Raw genomic sequence first — 8134 nt, 5'->3', positions numbered from 1 at the left:
TTGGAGTAAAACTTAACGTCAGTTGTTTTACTGAGCATTCCCAAAGTTGTGTGTTGGATTGGAGGGTTCTGTGTGGATGATTGTCTTTTCAGTTAGATGAAACAACTCTGGGCAGTGGAGGGAAGGGTGCATTCAAAAGTATCAAGTACATATCTCCTCCATCGAATAGAATAGAAAGATAGAAAAGTCCTTTTTTGGTCCCCAAGTGGGGAAATTTAGACTCAATGCTCGAAGGAATTAGGCTGGGTTTGAAGATTTATTTTTTTAACACAAACTGCTGGCATTAACATTGTTGCATTCTCTCTCACGTAAGAACTGTATCACAGTTCTTATTTCATTCTATGGAAGAGTTGGTAAGTCAAGTATTGAATTTGAATGAAATACAATTGAAATTAACTACATGTATGTAGAATGTATTACAAAAGCAAAAAAAAAAAAAAAATGAATACCAAAGAAGAATATAATTAAACACACACACACACACACACACACACACACACACACACACACACACACACACACACACACACACACACATAAAAGAAGAGAAAAAATAAAAACCCAGCATCAATAATCTTCAAGAATATACGATCAAAAAGGGTGAGAAAGAAGTATAAACTTATTTTAACCCACCCCTTTTCCAGCAATAACATAATTCCAATCACTTCATAGTCCTTTTGATATTAGCTTAATTATAACATTCTACTTTCATAATAAATTGTTTCATCCAATATATCTATAAATAATACAGTGCTTTTCATATTTGCACACCTGTATAAGATAGCATCAGTAATTTCATTCATAATTACCTAGTTAACATGCAATGCTAATGATATAATGAATAATAAAAACTAATAATGTTAATGACTGATAACAGCAATAATAGTAATAGCAACAGCAGTAATAGCTGATTAATTATTTATCATATTTATATGCTGTGATAGCCATGTTTTTTAACAATGCCTCAAACTGTTTATGTATGGAAATTGCTCCATCTCCACTTTTAAGCTGTTCCACAGCTTCAGCCCAGATATCAGTAGATACAGGCTCCTTCTTGTAGTTTTGGGTTTCCAAGTTTTAAACACACTCGTCCCTTAAGTCATAAAGTTTTTTTCTTTTTAAGAATGTTTTAAAATTTTATTTTGAGCTTTAGATATTATTATAGCTGTTTGCAGTTAGGCTATGTTAGTAAATGTTAACAGTTCAGGTTTTATGAATAGTGCATTAATGTGAACCAAACAATCAACTTCACAGATTACAATATTTACAATCTGCAAATACTGTTTTGTGTTTTCCAAATAACTCATGACCCAATATAACACAGTCCCTTCTAATTCCATAAAATTCTAGTGTATTGATTGATTGATTGATTATTGTGTAAAATGTAATGTATAGTTCTGACTGTAATGAATAATGCTGGTGAACCCAGTATTCAGCCAGACACAGAGTTACATTTATTTTTATATTTATTGTAAGTGTTGAATGGTGGTCGCCGAGGTGGTCGGCTGGTCACCAAGGCAAAAACTCGGGCGTGGGAAGAGTTCGGAGAGGCCATGGAGAAAGACCTCCGTACGGCTTCGAAGCAATTCAGGTTTACTATCCAGGCGTCTCAGGAGGGGGAAGCGGTGCAGTACCAACACTGTTTATAGTGGGGGTGGTGTGCTGCTGACCTCAACTCGGGATGTCGTGCATTGGTGGGCAGAATACTTCGAAGACCTCCTTAATCCCACCAACACGTCTTCCATTGCGGAAGCAGAGCCTAAGGACTCTCGGTCGAGTTCTCCCATCTCTGGTGCTGAGGTTGCCGAGGTTGTTAAAAAGCTCCTCGGTGGCAAGGCCCCGGGGGTGGATGAGATTCGCCCTGAGTACCTTAAGGCTCTGGATGTTGTGGGGCTGTGTTGGTTAACGCGGCTCTGCAGCATTGCATGGACATCAGGGGCAGTTTCCCTGGATTGGCAGACTGGGGTGGTGGTCCCCCTATTTAAAAAGGGGGACCGGAGGGTGTGTTCCAACTACAGAGGGATCACACTCTTAAGCCTCCCTGGTAAGGTCTATTCAGGGGTTCTGAAAAGGAGGGTCCGTCGGATAGTCGAGTCTCGGATTCAGGAAGAGCAGTGTGGTTTTCGTCCTGGCCGTGGAACACTGGACCAGCTCTACACCCTCAGCAGGATCCTGGAGGGGGCATGGGAGTTTGCCCAACCAGTCTACATGTGCTTTGTGGATCTGGAGAAGGCATTCGACCGTGTACCCCAAGGGATCCTGTGGGGGGTACTCCGGGAGTATGGAGTACCAGGCCCTTTAATAAGAGCTGTCAGGTCTACACTGCCGGCAGTAAGTTGGATTCGTTTCTCGTTACTCTTAAAATACTCACAAATTTAGTTTTGTAGAAACGCTCACAGTTCTACTTTAGTTTTGTATTTCCTATATTTAGATTGTCCTCCTTTAGTTTTTCAATCTTATGAAGTTTCTTTGGGGCATAGTTTTATTTTTTACAGGTGTTCTGTAAACCTTTTGTGATCAAAGGAGAATTGTGGTAGTTATTCTTTTTATTATATGTCTTAATATGACAGTTTTTATTATAAACTATGAATACTTCAAGAAATGTTTCAGAAGATTGGTTAGTTTTTTTGTTTTTTTTCTAAATGACCATTGAAGTGGAAAGCCGTTCCTTTATCTGCATTCAGCCAGGTTTCAGATACTGTAATGATATTGAATGGTTTTAAAAATGTAAGTAAATAATCTCTAATGTGATCAAAATTAGAGTACAAACTTTTGCTGTTAAAGTGGATCATGGAAAAATTGTCCATTGTTGTGAATTTCTGATTAATCTGTTCACTGGTATGATTACAGCATTTGATGTCTATGGTGGAGAAAAAAAATTAACATCATCGTCAAAATCTTTCCTACAATCTTCATGACTGTCATCAGTATAATTCAGTGGTGATAATTTCAACTGATCCTGTAGGTTAAACTTTTGTATAATGTTGTTGTGTCCAGAAGCAGTAATGCCAGTCCTATCCATGCTTTGTGTATTTCCTTTGCTTCCTTCATATCAAGTCACAGTCCTCAGATGTACTTTTTCAGCTCCCTGACTTTTCTGATCATCACCACTTGTGTGTCTTCTGGTATTTATTTTAGCTTAATGAAAACGTTACTATTTACTGTCTAATATTTTTGTATTTTCTTCTCTTATCTTTACTCTCTTGCTTTCTTGGTAATCTCTGTGTTCTGCCTGATAAGGTGTTCATTCAGAAAAAACATTTGATCCCCTGAGTGTTTTTCCCCATCTTCACCAGCTCGGATTTTCATTGCATAAGAATATGATCATTTCTTCTAGGTCTCACTTGTTATCACTGGCACTGACAGCTTGGATGGAGGATCACGGCCTAAAGGAGAGCCCGTTGACAGTGACATAATTAAACCGGGAGTATTGTTCAAACTTTGCCTCTCGATTCTCTTGATAGTCTAGCCTCATACCAGATGGTGCTGGCTGAGCTTTTACTGTGACTAACTGTCTGTGCTCTTTTCCATCCTCTAGACTTGAAAACTGACTCAGAGCTTATCTGCTTGACTGTGTTTGTTTTGAAATGAAGCCAATAATACTGCCAATACTTTTTTTCCTTCTCTCTCACATAATACGTTCTCTTGGATCAGTGCTTCTGGGGATATGTCTTCTCAAACCCCGGGGGTTGTGGCAGATTGCTGTTCACATTGAGCCTGGTTCTGCTGGTTTTCCTCTCCACTGTCGCCACATGTATTCTCAATATGAGGGATTGATGCAAAGCCATCGACACAATGCAGACGACTGTCCACTGTGATTAAAGGCTCATCCAGGAGGAGTAAATACTGGAAGTCAATGATCTGATGCAATCTGCTGGGTTTTCTTCAACAGAAAACTTAGTAACCAACCTGTCTGTATTATTTGATAGCACTGAGTTTGTAAAGTGCCCTGAGATGACACGGGTCGTAAGTTGGCACTATCTAGTTAAACTGAATTGAATTGTCTGTGTAGGCTTTTGCATGCAAAGATGAAACCAAATATGTATCTGCATTTTTGTCTGACATGAAATAAAAAACAAATATGTTTTAGGTCAGTTATGATGATATAAATTATTCTATTTTGCTGTTTTTCAGAATGTTGGAATGTCTCAAACTTGATGCTGTGACGCAATGAATAAGTCATATGCTTCTATAATCTGGACAGTGTATTCAAACTTCTGACAAAAGTGAAAAAAGTAATATGCAGTCTATCTTTTGGCCAGCAGAGGGAGGTGCACACAAAGTAACTGATAACATGAGCTTTATGAAGCCATTTGTGCAGAAAAAAAACTTGTTAGGTTCTTATTCACCATATCAATCTTGCCTTTTCTGAAGCAGTGAAATCAACAAAATTAATTATATTAATAAAACATTGAAGTCAACCTACAAGTGGAAACATGGTGCGCCCAGGACTGCTACATTACTCACTGCTCCCTAAGTTACAGACATTCTACAGTCTAGTTCAAAGAGCAATCCTATTCATATCGCTAGTTTCCAGCTATGGAAGTGTCAAAAATCTGGTAAATATGTGCTTGCATAAATCTTTTTTTAAGTGCTAATATTCAATTGGTAAAAAAGTGTCCCAATTAAAACACAGACGTTTGCTGACTGTGGTCTGTCCATTTGACCCAGTCTCAAGACAAGGACATGATAAACTACACAGCACCTGCAAACCATACAGTTGCATTTCCTCCTGTCTCTCCTTGTGTGTATATTTTCAGTTTCAACATCAATGGTGAGACATGAAATTATACATAATTGCTGTTGTTTATTGGATGTGATAATGGCACCTTTTAAACCATATCCTTGGATGGGCTAAATTGCCTTGCAATTGCTCTGGGCTGACAACATTTGGAAAATTCTCACAGCAAGCATTTGTCACTGTGTTTGAACATTGTCAACAAACAGAGCCAAGGTCAAGCAACACACATTTTACTAAATATGTCCTTCTATATCATGAACTGATACTATAGCAGATATCAACATGTACACTAAAGCTATACCTGCTTTCTCACATACTTTAATATAGAAGATGTGTTAGGAACTGAAACTGGAAGCAGGTCAGAGCAAATAAAAGCTGTGAAATACAAACATGACAGGGAGTGATGACAGTATGAATGACCAATAAAACCCTGTTTTATTGAGAAGAATACAATTATTTATTATTTTTAATAAACTGTGCACATCCTTCAGCTTGCAAGAAAATAATGCAAGTAGAGGCAGAGGGTTTTGATTTTACAACTATACTTATTTGTCAGATTAAAGCTACACTCTTAAATGTGTTTTTATTAACTGAAAGTGGAAATAATTCTAAGATATTAGGACTTGAACAAATACTTCCCTGAACCCAGGAAGCTGAGAACAGGGAACTTGTGGACAGCTTTGTGGCATGGTGTAAAAACAATCATCTTATACTGAATGTGGATAAAACAAAGAAGATTATTGTGGGTTTCAGGAGAAACAGGAATAGTACCAACACTATTACCATTCTGGGAGAAGAAGTGGAGGTGGTGGAGCAATATTAATATCTCTGTGTTCACCTGGACAACAGACTGGACTTGAGGCTCAACTGTGAATCTGTCTACAAGAAGGGACAAAGCAGACTGTACTGTTGGGGAAGCTTAGGTCTTTCAGGGTTTGCAGGGTTTACAGGGTTTGGTGCAGTTTCTCTATAAGTCTGTTGTGGAGAGTGTGATTTCCTCTGCCATCATCTGTTGGGGTCACAGCATCAGAGCAACTGACTCAAAGAAGCTCAACAAGCTCATAAAGAAGACCAGCTTTGTTCTGGGGACTGTTCTTGAACATCTAGAAATGACTTTGCAAAAAAGGATTCTTCATAAAAGGAAGATCATTATGGACAACCCTGATCCTCCTCTTAATCAGACTTGATCAACAACAGTGTATTTTCAGTCAGTGGCTTGTCCAGATCTGCTGTAAGACAGACTGGTACAGGAGATCCTCAGCATCTACAAGAACTTGTTTAAGAAACCCCTATGACATGAGTTACGCCAACATTTAATTTCCCTTTTGGATAAATAAAGTATTTTTTAATTTTATTTAATTGTGTTACTAAAATGAATAAACTTTTATTTTTAATTGATCAAATATCACTATACATTGTTTTTTAAAAGTAAGTGAATATGGCAAAAAACTTCTTGGTTTCTTGGGATATTTAAATGTATTAAAATGACATATTGCAGAGGCCCAGTGGTAGAGCTTTGACTATCCAAACCAAACAAATCCTCAGCCGCTCCCCTAACATACTCTGAAAACACAAAAGACCAGCTGAAATTGGGCTGATTAACCTGTGCTGTGTTTTTTATAGCTCAAGATTTTAGCGATATCAACACACCCCCTTTCATTTTACAAAATTGTGAAAACATTTTTACTAATTAAAAACTTTATTTTAAAGAATCTGTAATCAGTACAGAATAATTGAGTCTGATCAGTGAGTACAGTTAATTGTATCCTCATTTTAATAAAAGGTGGTCATAATGCCAAAGAAGCAATTAATAGTCTTTTTTTTTTGTGAGTTCACTGATAAATTAGAGGTTTCATAAATCTCAAGAAGTATTTAAAATATTCTCTAATCAGCGGAGAATAATGCAATTGAGGTTTAACCAGTCTAAGACTTTAAAATACTTCTGTTAGTCTATAAATCACTGAATGGCTTAGCACCTAAATACATCACAGACTTGTTATCAGTGTATCAACACCCCATTCTACTCAGGTCTTCTGGCTCCAGCCTACTCCGCATACCCAGAACCAGAACCAAACACAGAGAAGCAGTATTTAGTTTTTATGCTCCACTCATCTGGAACTCCCAGAAGACTGTAAAAGTGCTGAATTCCTGAGTTCCTTTGTCATCTGTTTGAGGTTGGCTTTAAAAGTTAATGTCAAAGTTTGAGTCCAAATTGTATGTATCTTGACATGCTGCTGCTATTCCAATGCAACATGCTTGCCTCTGTAATGTTTTTCCCTCTGTCTCTGTAATGCTTTTCTTTCGTCTGTTTTTTGTTTTGTTGATGTACAGCAATTTTGCACAAAACAAGGAACACCCATTCCCTAATGAAAATATGCAAACAGGACATGGAAAACTTTCTGGGGTATACAGCTGACAGATTGATCATGATGGCCCCCGGACTGTGCCATCCTGGGTGGTTAGCCATATCACCTGTATCAGTAACCAGCAGAGCAGAGGCCAATTCCTCTTTGCCACTTTTCAAAACAGGAAGACACAGTGCCATTCCTGGAAAGTAGCTGCATACATCCTCCTCAGTCGGGAAACGGTTAAAATAAATTAGTTCTGCTTCAAAACTGGTTCATATTTGCTGTCAGGACAATAAATTAACAGTTTAAAACAACTAGAAATGTGACTAATGAAGCCAGACGAGGACTTGAGTTTTCTTGTTACCACACACAATGACAAAGGTACTGAAGGCTAAATAAATTTACCAAAATCGATGTTAGAAAACTGAACCAACTTTTTAAGTGTGACATAACGCTTTACATAAGGATTAAGTGGGTCTAAAAAAACTTCATGATTGATGTAATTTCATTTTCACCAAGGTGCTTGTCAGCAAAATTTGCATCGGTCAATCTTTTTGTATCGTAGTAATCATCCTAGTAAAGTAATCATCCTAAATGTTATCTGCTGTCGAAATCCGTTCCTGCCTCTGAATTTTGAGAGCGTGTTCATTGTAATGAACGATGAAGATTCGTGGTCATGCTTAGAAAAAATTGGAATGCTTACTTTTTATCCTGCAGAAGATGTTAGATCGAAAAACGCTTGTGCATAAACTATGTCTGAAGGCTACATGATCAATGTTTCATTTCGGAGAGCTAAAAACTATTAGTATGAATCAATAATCCTAAGACGTCCATTCATTGGATGTAAAACAAGCTTCACTGGGTTATTTTAAAGTGAATGGGCTTTAGAGTTCAATAATCAACATTTACTTTAAGCTATATACATAAACACCCATATAAACTTTTAGGTAACCACTAGAATTTTAAATACATAGGTACAAAGAATACACCTTTTATTAAAGTAATTCAAGTGAAGGCACCAAGATATGTTTTAAAGTAATAATTT

This window comes from Fundulus heteroclitus, chromosome 3 (assembly GCF_011125445.2).
Source record: "Fundulus heteroclitus isolate FHET01 chromosome 3, MU-UCD_Fhet_4.1, whole genome shotgun sequence".
NCBI classification, from domain to species: Eukaryota; Metazoa; Chordata; class Actinopteri; order Cyprinodontiformes; family Fundulidae; genus Fundulus; species Fundulus heteroclitus.
The sequence above is the reverse complement of the archived record's forward strand: the minus strand, read 5'-3'. Positions refer to the sequence as shown.